This window comes from Lolium rigidum, chromosome 1 (genome assembly GCF_022539505.1).
Source record: "Lolium rigidum isolate FL_2022 chromosome 1, APGP_CSIRO_Lrig_0.1, whole genome shotgun sequence".
NCBI lineage: Eukaryota > Viridiplantae > Streptophyta > Magnoliopsida > Poales > Poaceae > Lolium > Lolium rigidum.
This window is the reverse complement of record NC_061508.1, coordinates 337,396,660-337,422,070: the sequence shown is the minus strand read 5'-3', so window position 1 is coordinate 337,422,070 and position 25,411 is coordinate 337,396,660.

Genomic DNA, 25,411 nt, shown 5'->3' with positions numbered 1-25,411 from the left:
CCACGAGGGCAGCGACGGAGGCGGCTAGTCCAGACCTAGCGTGACCTAGAGCTCCTGATGCGCGTGCGGCGCTAGAAACTGGCGCCCCTCCTCCCAGCCCATGCACGCCTGCCACTCCGACATGGCGGCGTGCTAGCGGGCTCTCTCCGCCAGCAACGCAGCCTCCATGTTGTCGTCGTTGCGAGCTTGGTCCCTTGCCACCCTTCCGTTGCTTGTACCATCGTCGGAGCCAGAGGTATTAGGGCATCTCCAACGCTAAGACCCAAACCGGATGCGTTGGCGGAGTGCGGGTCCGGAGGGCTCGCCGGCCTGCGCAAGCGCGCCAGCCGCGCCGCCTCCTCGAACCACAAGTCTCAGTAGAGACTTGTGTCACTGTAGGGGAGGTGTACGTCGCCCCACGGCATTGTGGCGCCGGCCTCCCAGAAGATCTGCGCCACCACGACGGTAACGTAGATCCGGTCGCGGATGGCCGCCGGCGGCCCCATGTCGAAAGCCGCCGGCGCGGCTCGCCGGCTGCTGCCGGCCTCGTGGTCATTCGCCGATGGTGAGAACTCGCGCTTCGGGGCCATGGCGGCGCGGAAGCTCGAGCTCGAGCTCGTGCGTGTGGAGTGGAGTGGGGACTGGATAGAGACAATCCCCCTCCCCAGTCCACATTTAATAGGACTCGCGGGCATCGATAGGTGGGCAGGACACGCGGACCAGGCGAGCGCGTGAGGACGCCGTATGCAATCCACGGCCACGCAAACCTGGCCTAGATTTGGGCCGGGTCTGGGTCGTCCGGAACATCGCGGACGTCCACATTTGAGACGCGTCGCCGCATTGGGCCGCGTTTTTATCCGCCGTGACCCATTCGGACGCGCTGACGCGGGATGAGTAGCCGCCTTGGAGATGGCCTTAGTACGGTTTGGGTCTGAGTTGGACTTATGCACCGGGGACAGAAATAATTAGCACCAGGAGAAAGGAGTATCGTACGCAGATCGGATAAGGATTGTCGTGTGTGTGAAGCATTTTCGCTGCAAATATATGCGGACGTGATGCGTGGTGCAGTGGGCTTGTTGGAACGTTGGCAGGTCCGTACGGAGCGTGATAGGGGTCAATTTCCATAAGGGCCGTGCTGAGCGTCCCCCGGGGGATCGGAAGCCCCCGTCCCCCACGACCCCAGGCATTCGACACCATTAATCCCGCATCCCACTTACATCAAACCGCAAAAAAATTTCTCTCGCTCTCTCTCTGCAGTACTGCTCCTCTGCTCGCACACAGGTCCGCCGCGACCCTCGTAGCTCCGTCGAGCTAAGATCGCCGCCGGCGATGAATCTCTGCGAGGAATCTCCGCCGCCGGTGAGTACGGCATCGTCGACCACCGTCGGTCAACGCGGCAGCCGCCGGTAGCACCACCGTCGACCAGCCCGTGGTAGAAGCGCCGGTCACCCGCGGCAGCAAAGCTAGCAACACCTGGAACTGCTGGCAGCAAGCGCCCAACGACTTGCAGCAACGGGGCAGCCATGGCGGAGGGCTTGTAGAAGATGTGGCCATCTCCCGAAGCAATACCGTCCAACTGTCCTGTGGCAGCAGCTGGGCAGCATCGCCGCCCGGCCAAGGCAGCAGCACCGGAGGCCCAAAGTAGCAAAGAGGGACGCCCAAGGTAGCGGCTGCAGTGTGCACTTGCAGCATCACAACGCCGACCAACAATGACAGCAGCGGTGGTCGCCCGTGGTAGCAGTGCCGGAGGCCCAAGGTAGCGGCGCGGCTGTGCGCTCGCAGCATCACAGCGCCGACCACACATGGCAGCAGCGTCGGCCGTTCGTGGCAGCAGCACCAGTCGCCCGTGGTAGCAGCGCCGGAGGCCCAAAGTAGCAAAGCTGGACGCCCAAAGTAGCGGCGGCGGTGTGCGCTCGCAGCATCACAACGCCGACCACCCATGGCAGCAGCGCCGGCCGCCCGTGGCAGCAGCTTCAGTCGCCAAAGGTAGCGGCGTTGGTGAGCGCTTGCATCAACATCCCGCCGCCAAGTCCCGCATGCGAGCGAGCGCCGCAAGAAAGGGAGGGCGGCGTCCGGCCGCCGAGATGGGGAGCAGCGGGCGACGACGAACCCTCACCGCCTCCTCTTGCAACGCCGGCGACGGTGTGTCCGAGCAGGGCGCGCGCGTGACGGGAGATCTGGCCATGTTGAAGCTTGTCGCAGCAGGCTTAGAGGGAGAGGGATATGTGGAGCATGTAGTGGCGGGGGCGAAGTCAACGCCGGCCGTGTTTCCGGCGGCGGCGACAATCCCTCTCTGCGTGGATCCGTGGAGGTAGAGGCTGTAGAGCACAAGGCAGAGTACCTCTCATGGAGTTCATCGGGAAAGGACAGAAATAAGAAAAGGGGAATGGCAGGAGATGGGGAAGAGAAAAGATAAGAGAGAGACGTGCGGAGAAGAAACAAGGTGGCCCACACACACGTTGCTCCCGCTTGCTTCCACCAGGAGGACGCGTGGCGCGCTCAGGATGCGGAGGATGAGAGCGTACGTTTCTCCCGGGGGATATACAGCGTTTTCCTTTCCATAAACGGACGATGCAGACTTTCTGTGTCCTTCTGTTTTGGGCGAGTGCTGGATTCAACTATCCAGCCCTCAATTGCTCCCTAGACGTGTCCAAAAACAATCGGCTAACCAACACGTACGTACAGCTCGAGCACAATCCGTTAAGGAAAGAAATTATGTTTTTAACCTAGGAAACAAAATCTTTGGTTACAGTATCTACTAAAGCTAGTTCGAGTACAACACATATCGGTATCGTACGCAAGGAAAGCTCTCTCTAGACCGCATGGATCCGTGTCCTACTTGGTTACATAGTCTGACCTTAGATACATACTATATATGTTCGACCTTGGATCGATCGTTGCATTGCAACGACAAGCTAGCTTCCAGCAGCAAAACCGATCGATGGCGATTTCGACGACGCTCTCGGAGGAGGACGAGGACAAGATCATCGGCGAGATCCTCCTGCGCGTCGACGACGCCGCCGTCCTCTTGCGCTGCGCCACCACCTGCAAGCGATGGCGCCGCATCTTATCTGACCCGGACTTCATGCGCCGCCGCTGGCTGCCCACGGACCCCATTTTTTTCTGCCCGAAGCCCAGAAGAGTTGGCCATATGATGGAACAGTCCACATTTTCGTAGTAGCTGATTAGCTGAATGAAACATCGAGTAGCGGGCGCATGTTCATGCATCGGATGCGTAGGATCTTTTCATTGTCTTTCCTTTGGCAAGTAGTCTGGGTTATATTTCCTTTCGGTTCTCGGCGGACTTGTTGATTCGAATAAATAACAAACAAGGACAATAAAGTTGCAAGCTTTACACGGCTCAAATCCTTGTGTGCTCATCAAGCAATGTTTTTATCCCGGGAGATCTTGCTCTTGCATGTTTGTGCGGTCGATTCCCTACCATAAAATTCGTGCAACATGGTTTCGCCAAGTTTTATTATGTTTTACTTTCGTGCAGATTGGGACGCAATGGTAGGAAATGACAGTGCACGTAACAATCGATAGGTTCTAACCTCATCACTACAGGAATGGCTCGCTGCGCCGACGGCCAAATGTCGGGGCCGTCGGCGTACGTCCGGTCCATGGCAGCGGCGTACGAGCACCCTCGGCGTATGAATACCCTCGGCGTAGAGACTGCTACACCGACGGTCACCCTCGGCGTACGCAGGGCCGTCGGCGTAGTGCAGTCCTGTGCTCCTATCCCGCTCCTATCCCGCTCCGGCCGTGACGGCTCGGTCACGGCGTCAGCGAGACGCCGAGGGCCACCCTCGGCATACGGCATCACCGGCCTTGATGCCACCAGGGAAGCCACGGGCACGCCACGTGGTGCGCTATGCCGACGGTGTGCCCCTCGGCGTAGCACAAACGGCCGTTAGACGGACGGCTCCGGTCACTGTTCTACGCCGAGCGCCGCTACGCCGACGGGTGGGGCCAGCCATCGGCCCTCTGCGGCTACGCCGACGGCGACGTCTACGCCGAGGGTCGCCTGTGCTCTGCCGAGGCCGACCTTCCCCGAGGAGCTACGCCGAGGGGCACCGTCGGCGTACCTTGTGCCGAGGGCAACCCTGTGCTACGCCGAGGGCCGGCGGCCGTCGGCATATCACCAGATTCCTGTAGTGCATTGTCATCAGGCTCGTGTGTCGTGTGTGCTTATGTGAGTCCAGGTGATAGAGTGAGTTATCAATTCGGAAACGACAAACTAGTCTCCGTCTTGTTGCCCAAAACTTCCATGTTCAGTACTCAGCGCAGGCCCATGAGCATCTTCATCCATGTTGATGGTGTCGCTGACGCCGCCTTTGTCGACGGTGTCGACGGTATCGTGCCGCTAGCAACGCGTGGCGGCCTCCTTGTTATATACTCTTAACCAGTGTCGAAGGACGAAAAAAATCTAACATAAGAGGAACCTTGAATGATCAAATGTGAAAATAGTCATAAAACATAGTTGCCTCCATTCCAAAGCTTAAAGCTTATATTATTTTTAGAAGGTTAAACTATGTTAAGTTTAGCATAAAGTGTTTTTCTGGCTCCTATTGCACAATAGACTGAACACCAAAGCAATGCTGCAGAGAAAGAATTTCTTTATGGATGATTATTCTTGCATAATGTGTGCTGATAGTGGCCTGGAAACAAGGAACCGCCTCTTCTTGCTCTGTCCTTTTGCACATATCTGTTGGCAGTACTTATGCCCTACCTGGGTTCCACGTCAGCAAACTGATATTCAGAACTTCATACATAGCCTGAAGATTTCTCTTAAGGAGCCTTTCTTCATGGAGATTATCATACTGACAGCTTGGTCGATTTGGACTACACGCAATGATTTCATTTCAAAGGTATCCCTCCAAGCCTATACAGATGCAGAAAGAAGCTGAAGGATGAATTATCTCTCCTTTTGCATAAAGCCACCAGAAAGTCCTATGGTGGATTCAAAATCGGGTTGAGAGATTTCGGTAACATCTATCCTTTTTTTTCTTTCTTTTTTTTTAGGCTTGGAGCCTGTAGGTATAGGTTGTTTGCTAATCTCTAGCAACTCCTTTTGTATATACTCTTTTTTCTGAAAATTAATAAAAATATCTCAGTGGGGAAACCCACTGATTCAGCCTAAAAAATAATCAAGTTTTACCAAAAATCATTAACATGCAAAATACAAAGTCAATATCATTAGATAGATAATGAAATATATTTTTCTATATGGTATCTAAAATATATCATATTTGATGATAGATTTTTCTGAAAGTTTGATCAAATTTTACTTTGTTTGACTTAAAAAAAAGGCCATAAGCTTTGGAATGGAGGTAGTAATGATTATATTGTTCAAACACAATCACTTAATATAATAAAAAGGAAAACATATTTAATTATAAGTAGAACGTAAAAAACATACCAATAATGCCAACTCAATGGCAAAGCATGACCTCTTTTTACAAAAAAATAATGTAATTCAAACAATTAAGACGTTTGATTATCCCGCGTTTGATGCGCAACCCGGTCTTGATTATCTTTGTTACCAGCAAACTCATGTCAATTGTAGATGCTGCCACTAGTCGATGTCATGTTAACGGGATAACAATGCAGCGAATGAAGCCTGGTGACCGGGTGTATACGTGAGCACGCATTTAAAAAGCGACACGTGTCTAACGGCGTCTGTTTGCCGTGAGGTGATATACTACTGCTATACAAAAAAACTGAGATAGACTATTTCTTTGACCGTATCCACACGACCTCATCCCCATTTCCCATCCATCACTTCTTTCCCAAATCGCCAGCTCCACCCATCCCTCACCCTGAATTTCTTCCACCCATGCCAATACGGTGGCCCAGCTTCCCTTCCCCTTGCGCCAGTGCCTTGAGCCGGGGCTAGCGGGTGGCCGCCGCCATGCGTGCGGGCGCGACTGGCGACGGAAGACATAAGGCCCGATGGCCAGCGCGGCCTCGTCCGCCGAGCTCTGGAAAGCGTGGCCTCGTCCGCCGAGCTCTGGACAGCGCGGCCTCGTCCGCCGAGCTCTAGACATGGTGGCCGGAGGCGTTCTACGGCGGGGAATTGGTGTCGCGGCGCGGCCCTTGGAGGCGCGCGGGAGGCGGGGGGCAGTTCAGCCCGGAGCTCGCCGTGCAGCACCAGCTCTACGAGGGGCCGCCTGGATTCCACGCCACGGCCGACACTGCCGCCACCCGATCCGCCGGTTCAATGGCGCTGCCGCCGCTCGGAAGAGGAATCGTGGGAAGCTCTGAGTGCTCCTCGATTCGGGGCTGCGCCCTGCCCCCAAGATCCGAACACGCTCGTCGAGCTACTTCTGAACGGCACCGGCGCCGGCGGCCTTGGGGGATGTTCGCTCCTCCACGCGGGCGTCCGCCCCTGCCCCATAATCCGGCCGCGTCGCGCTGCCGTCGGCCGCCTCCTGGCATTCGCGCGTGTCCCTGGCATTCGCGCGTGTCCTTGGCCTCGCGTGCGACCTGCTGCTCGACGCAAGGGTGTAGTCGGACGAGGAGATCCCGCTCGCACAATTGCTTGGCGGCCAGGAAGGTGCTCACCATGTGTGAAAGATTATATTGTTCAGCTGAAACTATGCTTGTATTCCTTCTCGTGGGGTTACATATATATAGAGATTACACGAGGGAATTCAGATAGAGATAGGGATTACAGTGTGCGCTAACTGTCCTTATCTAAATACAGTCAAGATCCTATGATCTAGCAACGCATGCACAACGTGCGTTGGACTCGTTCAGTAGGTGACTTCAGAAGCGGAGAGTCGGCAGAACTGGCGGTGACAGATTGCATGTCTAACAGCCCCCCGCAGTCACATCGTCGGGCAGCAGAACGGTGAGACTGGAGCGAAATTCATTGAAGACAGCGGTCGGCAAACCCTTGGTGAAGGTGTCGGCGAACTGAAGCGTAGTCGGCACATGAAGAACTTTGATCTCGCCAATGGCTACTTTTTCTCTGACAAAATGAATGTCTATTTCAATGTGTTTGGTTCGCCTGTGCTGCACGGGGTTAGCTGACAGATAAACAGCAGACACATTATCACAGTAGACAACCGTAGCGCGAGAGATCGGGCGATGCAATTCCTGCAAAACCTGACGAAGCCAACATGTTTCAGCAACGACATGAGCGATGGCCCGGTATTCGGCTTCAGCACTGGAGCGGGACACGGTAAGTTGCCTTTTGGAGGACCAAGAGATGAGGTTTTCGCCAAAGAAGACGCAAAACCCAGAGGAGGAATACAAGCATAGTTTCAGCTGAACAATATAATCTTTCATGGTATCAGGATAGATCTCATCCTCGCTTCCGCTCATGGCTGGCCCGGCCGACTCCGGCTCGGCGGCTTCCCAGACCTCCTCTGCTTCCAAAACTACTTCTGAATCCCTCCCTGAATCCTCCACTGCTCCCACTCAGGCCCGCGCGAATTATCTTGCCGGCCTCAACATCACTTTCTATGTCCACCATAAATTCGACCTCGCCGGCGTCAACTACTCCATGTGGCGCCAGGACATGGAGCTCGCCATCGGGCTCCACGACGTCGAGGCCCACGTCGCCGCTGACTTCGACGACCACGAGGACGATCGCGAGTGGAAACGGGTCAACCTCATCGTCAAGTCTTGGATCTACACCACCTGCAAGCCGGAGTTCAAGCAGCTGATCATGGATCCGACGAAGACGGCGTTCGCCCTCTGGACTACCATCGAGAACATGTTCACCAACAATGTTCGATCTCGCAAGGTAAAGCTCCTCTCTGAGCTCCATGACCTGCGCCAGGGACAATCGACGGTCGCTGCCTACGCCTCGCGTCTTCAAAGAGGCTCAGAGAATCGCAGACCACATTGTTAGACATGCCACCGCCGTTGTAGGGCCCGTAGGAGCCCTGGCCGCCATGGGAGCCGCTGGTGTAGAAGACAGCCGGAGGTGCTGGTTCAGCGGCCTTGACGCCGCCCTGACGATCTTCATCGAGCTGAACAGTGGATTGCACCGACGCGAACGTCGGCGGCTCGTTCTTCTCTTCGATGAGGTGGCGGGCGGTCTTGTGGCGTTCGTCGAGGCCGCGCAAGAAGTAGACGACGAGGTCCTGGCGCAGGTCTAACAATGTGGTCTGCGATTCAGTGTTCTATTTTCTTTCCTTCTTTCTTTCGATTTGGAGTCTGCTTCGCGATTCTGCATCTGCTGTTGTTCCGCCGACGAGACCTGGTTCGCGAGAGTTCTCATGCTCGTTCGTACCATGCTGATGTAGAGGATTCGCGGTGTCCGCTCCGAATTGTTTGATTGGGATGTGCAGGATGGACCATCCTGGCCAAATCGAGACGGGAGCTCATAATCGAATTGAGATTGGAATCCCACTGAATCTCGAATCTCCAGTATATCTTCTTCCGAATCCTCGCGTCCCTCCCAAAATTCCTCAATTGGGAGGAGAACCACAGCACGCTGCGCTGGCGCACGGCACCCCGGCGAGGCGGTCGTGCCATCCACCTACTCAGCATCGGGATGTAGACGTCCGCCGCCGGCGCGCTCATGGCGTGAAGCTGTCCTCGTGGCCGTTCCTCCCAGAAAAATCTGCTAAACGCGGGCCTCCGCTGCCTCCTCTGATGCTGCTCTCGGTTGGCGATGCCCAGCGTCCCCACTCCGCCGGCGCGGACACGAGCCTGGCCACGGCGCCGTTGACCCTGACGATGGCCTCGGCGCCTCCCCGCTTCGCGAGCGACGGCAGCGTGAGCTTCCCCACATTCTCCCGCTCGGCAGACAGGCACAGCAGCGCGGCCAACGAGTCCTTCTTCGTGCTCGACGGGCCGGTGCGCTCCGGCCGGCGGACGACGTGCAGCGGTGCACGACGTCAAATCGATGGAGGCATGCCAGAAGCTTGGACACGGTCGAGCAGAGTAGTTGTTTGTTGTCTACCCGTGACCCACACACAGTTCAGGTCGTGTCGAGCATCAAAACAAAATCAGGTTGAAAAAGGATGTTTCACGCCGTTTGGATTCCGTTTGCGAAGCTAGCATCTTAAAGCGAATCCAATAACGATGACCGCGTGCTCACGTATACACCCGGTTACCAAATCCACTCTCAATATTGCAGTTGGAGAAATTATGGCGTGTATTTTAAATATCTAGAAATCTCTAAAGTCTCCAATTCTACGAGTATGAATAATGAATAACTGGAGCTTCTTGTATATATACTAAGATTCAGTAAATCATAGGTCTGTAATACAAGCAATGTTATTCATATTAAACCTAAAATAGGAGTCTATTTTAGAGGTAAATAGTCTATGTTTTCCACCAACTTTGTGTAGTGTTCACTAAAACAAGCATAACTTTCTTATATGAAGTCCGTTTTTAACGTATGATCACTCAATTTTTTCAGAAAAAACACCCGCATCTAAGTTTATTCACCAAAAATCAAGGTATGGCGGCTTCCCTACCTTTCCCTACTGAAAGCTTCGCCCCTGCTCTTCACAAAGGATAGTTTTACATGCACGAGAGAAGAGCGAGAAAAAAGAGAACATATATTTGGAGGAAATAGGACAATAATTGAGATAGGCTTTATAATTCCTAACATTTTAAAAAAACCTTTATGACATATAATCCTGAATGGAGGAAGTACATGACATCACATACTTTTATGCTAATGTGGTCACTTGTCAGGTTGGTTCCCCTTCCTCTTAAATAGTTGTGAGCTCATGTTATCTTTGCTGCTTAAATTTTTTTGGACCGGAATTAAAGGGCTTAATACCTAAACTCTTTATCATGTTGTAGCGGGCTTAGTCTTATTTATTCATTGTAAAAAAGAACCTCCATTCTATTAATAATTATAGCAGTATAAAGAAAACCACACATGGTAAAAAAATTATAAATAGGCCTTTTGACCACCTAGCGACGACTACGCACATTGGAGCGAGCCGAAGGCGTGCCACCGTCCTCGGCTCTCCATCACTAGAACCGGTCAAAACTTTTCAAAGTAAACTTGTTGTAGTAGACAGACGAAAAGTTGTCGTGCTAAGACCCAAACGCAACAGAATAGCAACCAACGCCAATGACGAGAACCGTAGATCAAAAGACCCAAACTTGCAACCACAATGGTTGATACGAAGACGTACCGTATCCCAGGAGATCCACTGCACACAAAACTACAGACACACACTCATACGGTGCTAGATGCATCACCAAAGCGAGGATAGGGTGGGAAGACCTTATTCTGCCATTAGGATAAAGGCGTCGTTGCACCACCCCAAAGAAAATATTAAAAAAAAACTTGAAAAGGAGCGGGAACCTCTCACCGGCAAGGGGACGTGGTCCACCACGACTTTAAGCCTCTAAGCGCACCAGAGGCGGAGCAAACCGGCAGCGTCACCGGCGAGGGGACGGAGCCCTAGATGGATTTCACAATATCGCCTCTCTCTCTTGGAGCCGTACATAATGGTTTCTTTTTTTTTTCAAAAGACTGAAAAAGCTTTGCCTTATCCATTAATTAAGAAGAAAGATGCATAGTTAATTAACGAAAAACCGAACAAAAACCATACAACAACACCAACACCAAGGGGCCACGCCCACTCACGCCACAGGGCTAAGCCCAACCACACCAACGAAACAATGGATGGCACACTTACCGAGACCATCCGACCTCTCACCATCCCGGAGAGAAGATGTCGTGACTACTATATATGGGAGGAGTAGGCACGAGATGCTCCAACATAGCTGAGGAAGACGGACCTCCTGCAGAACTGCTCCAAACCAATCTTGTTGCCCACAGCAGAAGGTTGATCTCCTCAACACTGCAAACTTCGGGGCCGTCGCCCCGACATCCAACTGCTCCGCAACGCCAGTGTGGACCACCTACACCACCATAGGAACCACCATCCCAACATACCAGCACTCGCCATCGAGTCGCAACGCGGCACGACCTAGCCGCCCATAGCCCAAGCTGCACAAACAAGCTACCTGTAGATCACGGCCGCCGCCCCAACATCTGAGGCCGCTGCACAGGCATGAAGTCCAACCGCCTCCACTGAGATGCCTCGACCGAGCCGATAACCTGGTCGCACTAGCGACAAAAAATGGTCGCCCAATCCAAGCGAGGCAACCGCCCCGCCTCATGAAGCCGTTGCCCACCATGGTTCACTCATTAGTATTTATCCATGTTCTTACTGAACAGTACTCGGAAACTTGATAAATCCGTGGCCTTATTGGAAAGCTCTGCTTAGCAAAAGTAAGGCTTATGTGCTAGATGTGCTAGTATTTGCCAACATCATGGCATCATGGTTTTAGTACTGTATGTAACTAGCTAGTTCGAGTACAACACACGTGACGTCGTACGCAAGGAAAGTCCTCTCTCTACCATGCATGGATCCGTGTCCTCCCCTTTTTTTTGTTGACATGGATCCGTACGTGTCCTACTTGGCTACGGTGGTCTGACCGTAGATACATATATGCTCGACCATGAATCGTTGCGTTGTACAGACAAGCTTAGCTTACAATCCACCAGCAGAATCATCGATCGATGGAGATTTTGACGACACTCTGGGACGAGGACGAGGTCGTCCGCGAGATCCTCGTGCGACTCGACGACGACGCCACCCTCCTCCGTTGCGTCGTCACCTGCAAGCGATGGCGCCGCATCGTGGCGGATCCGGACTTCCTTCTCCGCTGGCGCCGGTAGCGCTGCTCTCCCCTCGTGGCCTTCTTCACTCGATGACTCCTCGGCACCAGGTTCATCACAGGGGCAAAGACAACTGACTCCCATAGACAAGGACTCTGATGAATAGTCCACATTTGCATGTTTACCTATGTTCTTTTTTTTTCTTTGAGAGAAGGAGGCGTATATTCAAACAAACAAGCTGTTACAACGCGAACACGCCCGAACCCAGTCGAACGCCCAAGAAGCACACGTGGCCAAACACATAGCAGAAAGGCCCTCAGAAGAACAAAAAAAATACAAAGAGGTCCCTAGCCAAACTGCCAACACCATCTTCACCACGATCCACCGGCGAACGCCGGCGACCAACACGGCCAAGCACAATCGCCCAACAAGGCTTTAAGAGCTGCATAGGGGGCCGCCCGACACGGAGCCAATAGAACCTCTGGAGAACATCAGCCGGGAAACATCCCAGTGCTCACCGCGTCCCGAATCTCGCAGCCGAGATCCGCCGCCGTCAAACCACCGCCATCCCGAGCTTGACCAACCGGCGCAACCTGGACTGAAGCAGGTTCTTCCTTCGCAAGATCGCAGCAGAAGTCTTCGACAGGCTCCCCCGCGATCCAAATCTTGCCCTGGAGACCAGCCCGAGCAAAAGACGCTCCTGTACAAGGCCCAAAGCTCCACGTCAACGCCGGAGCGAGCGTCGCCGCGACGGCGGAGCATAGGCACAAAAGCCACTTCGAGGTCAACTCCGCCGCTGCGCCAACCCCGACTGGAAGAGGAGCTACCGGATCCGCCAGCGACCGCCGCCACCAGATCCGAAGCAAACTTATTCACCTCCGTCGTCGCCACCGTCGAGACCGAAGCTCCAGACAGGGGAAAACCTAGCCCTAACCTATCTACACGCCATGGATGAACCGGCGAGGTTCCTCCACCCTCCCACCGCCGGAACAGTCGGCGGAGGGCGGAGGAACCCCACGATTCACTGGCGGAGGGAGGTGGCAGATGAGTCGCCTTTCTTATCGCCTGCTTTCGCGAGAGGATAAGAAAGGAGACAGTGTTTTCTAGCAATTATATGTTTACCTATGTTCTTAATTAGTAGTAGCTGAATAAAACGTCGAGTGCCATGGGTAAGCTCGGGGATATTTTTCTCCTTACCCAAGGGCAACTCTGTATATTGTTTCTACCTGCTGCTAATATACGGAGTCAGCGTTTGCTGGACCTTTCCAAAAAAAAAAATTCAGTGGATTTGTTGATTCACATATATATAAATAAGAATTGTGAATAAAAAAGGAAAATGCTCGCGATCCCCCGGGGCGATTTACACAAAAATAACCCAAAACTGAAAGAAAAACACAGACTGGCCCTCCGGCGAAACTATTTCACCCATCTAACCCTTTTGTGTGGCGCCCCGCACAACGGCGCCACACATGCCTGTGTGGCGCCCCTCCTACCGGCGCCACACACCCAGCCGACGTGGCGCCCTCGACGCTGCGCTGGCGCGCCGATCCGACGTGGCAGCATGTGTGGCGCCCCTCCCATCGGCGCCACACATGCACTTGTAATTGCCCCCAACATACTGTAAGACAAAGCGTCTGGGACTTAGCCGTTTTGAGGAGGCTGTTTGTGTGGCGCCGATGCCACGGGCGCCACAGAGTGAGGTGTGGCGCCAATGCCACCGGCGCCACACAAACAGCCTCCTCAAAACGGCTAAGTCCCAGACTTCCGGAGCCCCTGGATGTGTTGGACATATAAGTTGCATCGTGTGGCGCCGATGACATGGGCGCCACACTCTGAGATGTGGCGCCGGCCTGAGGGGCGCCACACGTTGACTTGTGTTAAATACATGAAAATTCTTGCCTTAATTAAACAGTTTTCAACAGAACAATAGCAATTTCATACACATAGAACATACACATAGCACACATCATAGATCACATCTTAGCACATAGATTCAAACAACACGTAGCAATAGAGACATGGTTCGAAATGACATAGGGTTCACAACACGATATTTAAGAAGATAGAGTTCACAACACTAGCAAATGCATCTATCCTCCGCGACGTCCCCTCCTCGAGGGCTGCTTCCGGATGGCCAACCTTTTCGTCCGCTGCCGTGGCTGTTGCTCCTGCTCCTGCTGCTCCTGCTGCCCCTGCTCCTCCTCCTCCTCCTCCTCTGCTCGTCGTTCCTCATCTTTCTCAAAGTTGATCTCCGCGGCGGCGTCTCATCCTCCTCAATGACAACCTTCTTTCCTCGGTTGACATAATCGTCCGGAGTGTATCGTTTAGGAGCGTTGCCCCTTGGCTTCAACTTGTAAGCGGACCGTTTGGCTTTCTTCTTGCCTTGACTCAGGATGGTGTCGTCCGCAGGAATCTTCACAAACATGAACACATGACATTACAAAAAGTTGAAACTAGTAAGCACAGGTTTGAGTGGTAACAAAATAGTCCAAACCTCCGCTCGCCCTGAATAGGCAGTCCAAGTATCATTGAGACATCCTGAAGAGTAGGGGTCATCTCGCCGGCCCTCAAGTGGAAGGTGTGCGTCTCCGGCCTCCACCGGTCGACAAGGGCGGTGAGTGCCGCGGCGTTCATGTTCAGCCCCCCCGGCTTACAAGCGTGATGAACGGGAGAAGACCGGTGGGCTGGATAAACTCCGTGTACCTCTCGTCATACGGCATATCTACCGTGCCATGGTACCGAATCTTCAAAGGGTGAAGATCCGTTCCCCTCTCCGTCATATGAACAGCCCGGTGCTCCCTGTCGTACTCTTCATGCAGAAGCCACACCATCCTACATGTTTACAGAACCATATTATGAGTCATTCCACTAACAAAAATGAGCAACACATACATGAGAGTTCATATCCAAATACATGAGAGTTCCATACATACACACATACATTCATATCTAGGGTTCCAACAAATATTTGGTTCAAATATGAGTTATTCCATCACAAATAGTAGACATTTCAAGACATACATACATAGAATTTGAACACATACATAGCCATTTTATATCTACATAGACAAATCTAGGGTTCATATCCAAATCCACCAAATCCACCAACAATAGTGGACGAATCAGAGGGAATCGAAGGGGAATACCTTGAGGAATGGAGGAGGAAGGACTTGGCCGGATAGATCTGACGATTCCTTGGTCGATTTGGTGGGGGGGCCGAAGGGGAGGCGGGCGGCGGCGACGGTTGGGGAGGAGAAGCAGAGAGGAAGAGAAAGAAGAAAGAGAGGGTCGGGCTGGGCGTGGGCGCGGGCGCCACACTTAAGTGGATGTGTGGCGCCCGTGGCATCGGCGCCACACGAGCTAGTGTGGCGCCCGTGGCATCGGCGCCACACATCGAGCCTCGCAAAACGGCTAAGTCCCAGAGGATTTGTCTCACGGTATGTTTTGAGCAATTCCAAGTGCATGTGTGGCGCCGTTGGGAGGGGCGCCACACATGCTGCCACGTCGGATGGGCGCACCAGCTCAGCGGCGAGGGGGCCACGTCGGCTGGGACAGTGGCGCCGGCAGGAGGGGAGCCACATGGGCATGTGTGGCGCCGTTGTGCGGGGCGCCACACAAAAGGGTTAGATGGGTGAAATAGTTTCGCCGGAGGGTCAGTCTGTGCTTTTCTTTCAGTTTTGGGTTATTTTTGTGCAAATCGCCATCCCCCGGGGATATCGCGCTCATGTCCTCCGGGCTGGCTGCAGGCCACGTATCCACGCGATGGCCCCACAGATGACCTTATCTCTTCGTTGTCGTTCTTCACCGATATACCTGGTCGTGTGTCGGGCCGGGCCGAGGAAAGCCCAACCTTGAAAAATCGGGCCTAAGCCCAGCCCGGCCCGACCAAATACCCACCAAGCCCGTTGGGCCACGGGCCGGGCCGTAGTGTTAAACTGCGTTTTCAGGCTACCTAAGCCCGGCCCGGCCCGATAGTCGGGCCAACAATTCTCGGCCTAGAGCCAAGTTTTTCGAGCCGGCTGCCCATGGCAAGGTATGTTCACCAATGATTTTCCCCCTTTCATTTCCTTGTTCATCGTCGAGTTCGTTCCTCCGCCGCATCACAGACCAGCTCCACCTTCGGGAGCTCACCCCGTCTCCCTCTTGAGACGGCCGTCCTCCGCGCCACCAGGAGCTCGCCACCATCCCCGCCAGGAGCTCGCGAGAATCCACGCAGGAGTTCGCTCGCTGCGCCATCAGGAACTCACCCACCAGGCCCCACCCGTCAACCGTAGCGGCTAGATCTCCCTGGGTGAGAAAAAGCTTCCAAACCAGATCTGAAACTTTTTGCATCGAGGTCCCTGCAACCTTTTCAATATCAACCCGCGGTCCCGGCTGTTATAGGTATTTGCGAAAACCCCCTGGAAGTCCTGTGAACCAACTTGGGTCCCTCCTCTGCCGAGTCAGTGCCCAGTCAGCATCCCGAACCCGCGCGTCAGTGCCCCAGGGTACATCTCCGCTCGGTGAGAAACGCCCTAGGCTTTTGCTGTTTTTCTGAAAATTGCAGGATTTGTGTAATTCTTGCATAAACCATATATTTAAATCTGTAATTCGAAATAAAATGTTTTATAGATGAAAAAGTTTCAGAAAAATGCCGGGATCATTAATATGCCATCCATATTCCTGTTTGCATTCCACCTCATGTCTCGTGCTAGTTTGCATTAATACCTAATATGTAACATATGGAATATGTGGAATATTATATAAATGTTGTCCCGGGTCCATTTAACTTTGAAGTAGCTCACCCCTGCCACGTTGTGACATGCTAATCAACACTTAAATTTATCGGTAAAAATGCAACTCCAACCTTAATTCGTTTGTCTGGGGTTCCGACTCCGATTAATTTGGATAAGTTGCATCGCATCATCGTTGCTATGCCATGCATATCATATCTTGATCATGCTGATTCTTTTGTCGTAGTAGTAAGTTGTGCATCCGTTGTTTGTTCTAGTGCTTTGCTTCTTCACGGATAGGGCGTTGAGTTGATGCGAGCTACGACAGGTTCTCCGGATGTTCATCGGCAATCTTTAACAGGGCAAGCATTTCCACACTCATGTCTCTGCGGGAGTCTCATACCTATTTTACTTTGCCCTTGTTTTTACTTCTTGCGTCCATATATACTACCTCCCGTTTAAAATATGTCGCATATAAAATTTAGTTAAAGTTAAACTTTATAAAATTTGACCATTTATATTGAGAAAATATAAGCATATACAATGAGAAATTAATATTTTTTAAAAAATTATGAAATAAGTTTTCATATTATATGCATATGATATAGTAGATCTTCACATTATTATCTATATTTGTGATTAAAATTTACAAAGTTTAACTTGCACGAAAAAGTATGCGCGTCATGTTATGAGCAGAAGGGAGTACACAGTAGCCTACGAAAGCTACACTACTAGAAAAGTTCTGATACTCAATGTCCAATTTTCGTCAACTAAGGCCCATTTTTCGTCGCATATGGGCCTAACCCGACAATTTGGTTTATGTTGTCCAAAGTGCGTCAGGCAAAGTCCTACAACGTTTTTTTCGGTTCGTCGCGTTTGGGCGCCCTTCCGCCACGGAAAATCGGACCGTTGCAGAAATGGTTTCGGGAGGCCGTTGACTGCTGACGTCATGCAAACTGACACGTGGCAGACACCGTTAACTGTCAGTTAACGCCGTTAACCGGCTGAAACCCCGTGGTAGATGGTAGGCCCACACAAGGCCTGCCACGCCTTAAGCGGGCCGGCCCACTTAGTTTGCAGGCCGGGCCAGCTGACTTAGTTTGACCGGTCAACTATATAATTGGGCTGGTCTATAAGGTACGTGGGCCAGGCCTAACCTCTAAGGTTGATTGGTAAAAACTTAAATGGCCCGGCCCACTAAGCACGTGGGCCGGGCCGAATGGCTTTGTTTGACCGGTCAACAGGCAAAAGGGCCGGCCCACTAAGCATGTGGGGCCCACTTTTCTGTAATCGGGCCGGCCCATTTAGAAAGTGGGATTCACCATAGAGCAAGTGGGTTAGCCCAATAAGTTAGTGGGCCGGACCACTAAGCATGCGGGGCCCACTTTCCTGTTATCGGGCCGGCCCATTTAGTAAGTGGGGACCACCATGAAGCAAGTGGGCTGGCCCAATAAGTTAGTGGGCCGGCCCAATAAGCATATGGGTCCCACTCTCCTGCTATCGGGCCGGCCTAGTTAGTAAGTGGGGTCCACAGTAGATCAAGTGGGCTGGCCCAGTAAGTTAGTGGGCCGGCCCAATAAGCATGTGGGTCCCACTTTCCTCTTACCAGGCCGGCCCAATAAGTACGTGGGGTCCACCATAAAGCAAGTGGGCTGGCCCAATAAGTTAGTGGGCCAGCCCAGTAAGCATGTGGATTCCAGTTTCCTGTTATCGGGCTGGCCCAGTAAACACGTGGGTCTCACTTTCCTGTTACCGGGTCGGCCCAATTAGTAGGTGGGGTCCACATTAAAGCAATTGGGCTGGCCCAATAAGTAAGTGGGTCGGCCCAATATAAAAGTGGGTCCCACACTACAGTAGGTGGGCCGGCCAAGTAAGTAGTAGGGCCCTGCTCGTTTGACTAGTCAACTTGCATTCTGGGCCGGCCAAGTTAGGCTTATGAGAAGGCCCATTAAATTTCATGGGACTAAAATCTGATATCAATGATATACACAATTACATACACAAATAAAATAATTAGGAAAATTAGAAGGCAATTAATGTGCCCCAAAAAAATTACATATAATCATGGAGGGCTTCTATTAGCATCATCAATAATACGCTGATATTTGGCAATCGCCTTGATTGAATCTTCTGTACTCTTTTTCAACATATCAGCTACAGATCTTAAGGAAGCAACACCATGTCTTTCATATAGTACAACCTTGAGATATATTTACTGTTTGATGAAAGCAATGGTGATGTGGGCATTACCCTTCGGGTAACTAGTGTTGCATTACCTCTTACGGCCCAACCAGGGGCCCATAAGGACACTCGATGGCCAGGTGGGCCACTACGTCGGTTACTAAGAATAATTCTTGAAGAACAAGGCGAGAAGATGAAGAATACAAGGAAAGATTAGACCTAGGACTCTTTGTAACCTAGTCGTACCCGGACAGACCTCTCGAGACCTGGCTCCCAATATAAGGGCAAGGAGAGGGGCTGCCGAAGGACAGATAATCAATAGCCTTAACCACCGTAAGTTTAGAGCTAGTTCATCATAGAACTTAGCCTCTCGACGAAAGCCACAGCTGAAATCTTCGGCACCCCATTGTAACCAATATTTTCAGCAATCAAGATCAGACAAGCAGGACGTAAGGGTTTTACCTCATCGAGGGCCCGAACCTGGGTAAATCGTTCTCCCTGCTTGTTTGATAACCGATGTCTCGTATCAGCCTACAGGATTTCATCTACCCTAAGCCCCCTATGGAGGGCATTGCCGGGGAGCACCCTCGACAATTGGCAATTGGCGCCATCTGTGGGAACCTGTTGGTACAAGATCCGGCATCGGCAGCATCAGCCATGTCATCGGCAGCTTCATCAACACCGCCGATGTCACCACCGGCCTCTTCATCGCCAACCTCGGGAAATTGGATTCGCTTTGGATCCTTCGAGTTCACCCTGCACGACGACTCGTCTCGCTCGACCTTTTCAGATCTGCAAGGAGGTGTGGGCATGACGTTTGGAAGCGTTCACTACAACATCAACGCAGAAGGGATTCTTCGGTTGCCTGAGCCATTCGTTCCCAGATCGGCAAGGAGGCCATCTCCATCAGTTGCGGGACCGATCGCGTCCTCATCAATCGATCTATCCACTGGTTTGACAGACTCGACGAATTAGTCGGCACCGTCGACCCCTCGATCAATATCCCCTATGTCGGTTGGATCCGATGACTCCATGTCATCCGATATGACTTCGTACTACTGCTTGAACTGCGACACCAGGCATGGGCTAGGGTCAAGTGACACACCGTTCGTTCGCAGCGCCAGATATTCATCGGGAGAGGAAAGCATTGACAGTGCCGTCAGGATGAACACTTGGAGGATAGCGCGCCACCAAGTCTACGCTACCCTCAATGCAGGAAACGCGGAGAACGGAGGAGGAGAAGGAGATCGCACCCCCCGCTCCAGCAGGCGACGTAACTCTGAAAACAACGCCAGTAACAACAATAGTGATTATACTATCGCAGAGGAAGAATGGGCAGCGGCTCGGGCTGCTGTAATCAACAACACGCCACTCCCCGCTGGAACTACGGTTGGGACTCTCAATGCATATCGTTCTATTCTGGAGAAGAATCGGGAGCAATTATCGAATGAGCAGACCACTCTTGATCGGCGTCTACTCGCGAAAGATCAATCTAGTGAACGACGGAGGGCGTCACGAGGAAGTGCTTCACGAAGCAGCCAAGGTGCAGGGAAGCATCGCTCAAGGCTGTGTCGACTCTCGGAAGATAATTCCAGAGAGATAACATCGAACCTGTCCAAGTCTTTCATGACCACGGATATCGCGGGTATGTTGAGGCCAAAACCCGTTGAAGGAGCAACCGCCAACCTGGCAGCATATTTGATCAACCAGAAACCAACACCCGAAGATCCTATGGCTCAAGCTCATCGGGGAGCCCTGGAAAGCCTCGCAATCTTGCGAGACAACCTAGTTCCGCGGAAAGAAAAATATGTGCTTTAGGCCAGCGGTTCAAGGCGTCGTTCGAGAGACGCTCGAGATGAAATCACTCAGAGCATAATTGACAGAGCCAGGCGACGGCGGGCGGCAAGGGAAGAGTACGACAGTGATGATTCCGAGGAAAGCCATGAGTACGATGGCGAGATGAGGGGAGCTGATTGTTTAAGCTATAAGATCCGCGAGACAATGCCGCCTAAAAGATTTAAGCCCACCCCCACTGATGCCGCTAAGTACGATGGACAATAGGAGCCGAGGTATTGGATAGACGATTATCTGCAGACCGTAATCTTACACAAGGGTAACCAAATAGCAGCGATGCAGTGCTTGCAGCTTTACCTGAAGGATTCGGCACGAGCTTGGTTGAGAGGCCTGCCGAAGGGATCCATCAAATCATGGGATGATCTGGTGGATGCTTTTGTCAAAAATTTCCAGGCAACTTATAAAAGGCCTGTTGGAATCGATGAACTATGACATTGTGAGCAGAAGCCGAAGGAATCGATGTGTGCGTACATCGGGAGATTCACCAAACTCCTGAACACTGCTGAAGATGTTTCTGACGACAGAGCAATCGACGCCTTTAGCGACGGTATTCGACGAGAAACTTACATAGAGGAGCTTGGGCGAAAGAAGCCGAAGACCATAACCAAGCTAATGGAGATCGCTAATACTTGGGCTGATGGCGAGGATAACGAACGAAGGCCTCGCCCACGCAGTGACGACGAAGGCGACGACCACCCGAGGCATGACTCGGGCGGCCGAAGGGATCGTCGTAAAAAGAGAAAGGACCGTGAATACGATGACGCCAACTTATTAGCCGCAGGATATTCTGATTGACCAGACAATCGGTACGACGATAGGCGAGATGATCGATAGGACAATAACCGCAGTAGTTCTGGGAATCGTGGCAACTACAAACCACGACCTTCAAGGATTCCAGAGTTACCTTTTGCTGAGAAGATAAACGCTCCTTGTTACCTACATGCGTACATCGATCCTAAGGACGACAAGAAGAAGTCGAGTCACCTGCTCAGGGATTGTCGACAGTTCATCGAGATGCAGAAATTTATCCAGCAGCAGCCGAACCCACCACCACCGCCACCACCACCTCAGCATCAAGTTCAGCAAGTACAGCCTCGCAACTCTAATGATGCCTTCCCTCCGCCGCGGGGGCAGATGAGTATGATCCATAAAACTGGTGTTTCAAGGAGGGATATGAAGAGGCTCACTCAAGAAATCAACCTGGCAGAGAGCATTATGGCCAATATTCCAGAATATATCGATTGGTCATTGCAGAGCATTCTGTTCAGCAGAGCATTCTATTCAGCAGAGCAGACCACCCGATGACAATACCAAAGCCAGGTCACACTGCCTTAGTGGTCGAAGCGCAAATAGGAGGATTCAATATGAGCAAGGTCTTCATGGACGGTGGAAGCGGCTTAAATTTGATATTCCTGGACACAATAAAAAATATGGGAATTAAAATGAGGATGTTGGAGGAGACAGATACTTGTTTCCATGGGATCCTACCCACTCTGCCGGCGTATTCTCTTGGCAAAATTTACTTGAATGTTGTCTTTGGGAAACCCGATAACTTCAGGAAGGAAAAGATCGAGTTCGAGGTAGTGAATTGGGAATCACAGTACCACGCTATACTCGGGACACCAGCTTATGCCAAGTTCATGGTTGTGCCGCATTATGCATATCTCAAGCTCAAGATGCCAGGGAACAATGGGACAAACATCACAGTCTATGGAAGTTTCTCACGCTCAGATAATTGTGATCGGGGAGTTTCAAAATATTGCTGCCAAGTTTGGAGTTAAGCAAGAGCCTGTTGATTTTCCTTCTAAGTCATTGATACTTAAGGATCAAAAGGATGAGAAAATCAAGAAATCAAAAAAGAAACCAGAAGATCCCATACAAGGAGTCTCGGTAGTTGGGCCTTCGGCAGCTGTTAACAAGGCTTCAGTCGACGATGATAAAACTCTGGCGCTTGCTCCTAATGAAGTCATCGATGCATCCAAAGCTAACGTCTCCCTTGACAAGACTGAAGATAAGAAGAACCCTCCTTCTGTATAAATAAGGATGGGGGTCGCTACGCGTGTTTACCTTCCTTAGAAGTTTCCTTTTAATAAGGCTTATTTAGCCACTTCGTTATTTTCTTCCTTTATTAATAAAGACTCAAGTTTCGTTTATTTGAAGTATCGCAGCAATTCAGGGCACCCGAACAAGTTTATCAAGACCTCTTTTCGTATACTATAGCGAACATTGGTTTACTGGAAATTACACCCGAGATTGCAATCTAAAGCCTCTGAAAATACGAGTGCTGTGATGCGAAATTGGCGAGAATCTTTCTTATATCCTTTGCTAAACAAGCCTCAAGATTACGTGAGTTCTGCAGATAGCAAGGATAACAAACATATACTTACAATAAGGCCCATGACCGGTACTTTAAACTATAGAAGTACTAAAGAGCGACGGAGTCATCGGCAGGCTTACTGTCATTGAATTATTCGAGCACTACTGTCAAGGCATACGTTGTCGGCTGAAAGCAAAGTTGCACTTACGACGGGTTTCACAAACCTGCAACATGAGCTGATCACTCAAATAATTTGCTGCCGACAAACTTACACGCATCATAATACGGATGTTATGATGAGCGCATGATCTACTCATATAAACATGCCAACGGCATTAAATAAAGGAAGGTACATATAAACACCTGCCGATAATTTTACACAATCGATGCACCCGAACAGTCGGCTGCAGTAAAACAAGTATTTCAATTACAAATAGGGGCATACAGGTTTTCAGGTCTTCTTTTCGGAGGTTCCCGCTTCATCGTTTACCTTCGAATTCTCTTTTAGTCTTTCGACTGCAATGGCAGCAGGAACCCTTATCTTGGAGTAAAGGTGCCCTACATTACCATCGGCATTTGCAATAGCCATTAAGTTTGCGAAAGGGTGTTTTGATAGAACAAGGGCAAAAGCAATCTCGACTCCGGCGATAAGTTGTGTGCGAATCAAGCTCTTGATCTTCTTGACATTACCAAACTTTGAAAACAGAGTAAGTAAGGTTGAAGGAGTTTTGTTCAAAGGGAACATTGTCTTCCATATCACTCTCAAACAGGTATAGCATTTGTCAAAGTGATAAGGGGTGGCCCGATCTTCTCAGTAAGCAATGGTGGTGATGATGATCACGGGATGAACACAGCGGAGGAACACGACGATGTAGTGGATGATAACTTGTATGATGCAACGAGATCTCTCGATTGGTCCCTGTCGCCAATGCAACAGCTCTCAACCCTGCAAGATATTCGCAACTCCACACACTTGCGCACGTAGCCGCCGACCACGAAGCGGTAAGTTGCAACCTCCTAATTCCCAATGGAACAGCAGATCACACAATACTTTCAGAGATTCCACACCAAATCAATGCAATCGGGTGTAGAGATTCAATAGAGTTGCAAAGCAAACAACTATGAACTAGGGTTTATCTTAAACGTGGTCTAAAGCTAGTTAGGGGGCGTCCTGGGCACTTATATAGGGGTTCAGGACGACCTCAGGTCGAAAAAGTACGAAAATAACCGACCCAGAATAGATCTGGTCGAGACAGACTCGGACACGGCCGGTCTGGGGGCCGGTCGACCGGGCCTGGCACCGGGCCAGTCCGGTTCAAACCGGGCCTGGCGCCGGGTGCTGACAGGGCGCGGGAAGTGCTCTGCAGTACCCCGTCCGGTTGCCATCAGCGTGTCGTCCGGTTGGCGCCGGCTGGAATCCGGCGTGTCACCCGGTTGGACCAGGCCAGGGACCGGGCACGCTGGCGTGGCGGCCGGTCTGACCGGATGCTGGGCCGGCCTGGACTTCTTCTTCCTCCCTCGTGCATGCCTCCCGCTCCACCCTCGCGCGTCCATGGGTTGTCTTGTCCAGCTCCATGTCTAGCTGCTTCTCTCCTCCTCGAGCGATGCTTGCTCCCTCTTCATACCTGATCATACATAAGTAATAGCACTTAGGCAGTATAAAGTTCTCATCAATCAAAGTATCGTTTAGGAACAAGTTCACCTGTTGTTTAAGTAGCTTCGCACGAGCCCTTGTAATAGGTCCAATCCTAACTTCATTGGACTTGAGCTTCACAATAGCTAAATCTTTATCTTGCAATGATGGAGGTAGTGTTGTGGTAGGGATGTCCTCATCATCTCCCCCCCCCCTTTAAAAAGCGTCGACCTCGACGCTCCAAGGTCTTCTCCGTCATATGGTGTCAAATCAGAAACATTGAAAGTAGTACTGACACCAAACTCATCAACTGGAAGATCTATCGAGTATGCATTATCATTGATCTTGGCAAGCACTTTGTAAGGACCAGCACCACGAGGAAGCAACTTGGACTTCCGTAGCTTCGGGAACCTATACTTGAGAAAATGTACCCAGACCATGTCACCAGGCTTGAACAATATCTCCTTGCGCTTCTTGCTCATCCTTGCAGCATTGCTCTTGCCTTTCTTTTCGATCAACTCTTTAGTCTTCACATGAATCTTTCGCACAAAATCTGCCCTCTTGAATGCCTCGATATTGACTCTCTCATGTATGGGTAGAGGCAACAAATCAAGCGGAGTAATGGGTTTGAAACCATACACCACCTCAAAAGGACACATCTCTGTGGTAGAATGTACTACCATGTTGTAATCAAATTCCACATGCGGCAAACACTCTTCCCACTCCTTCAGGTTCTTCTTGATCATGGATCTCAACAGTTGTGACAATGTCCTATTCACCACTTCAGTTTGACCATCAGTTTGGCGATGACAAGTAGTGCGAAAAGCAGCTTCGTCCCTAGCTTTCTCCAAAGCGTCTTCCAGAAGTAGCTCATAAACTTCACGTCACGATCAGAAACAATAGTCTTCGGGACTCCATGTAGACGTACAATCTCCCTGAAAAACATGTTAGCAATATGCGACGCATCGTCGCTTTTGTGGCAGGCAATAAAGTGTGACATCTTAGAGAATCTATCCACTACCACAAATATAGAATCATGGCCTCTTTTAGTACGTGGCAAACCCAACACAAAATCCATACTAATATCCTCCCGAGGTGTAGTAGGTGTCGGTAAAGGA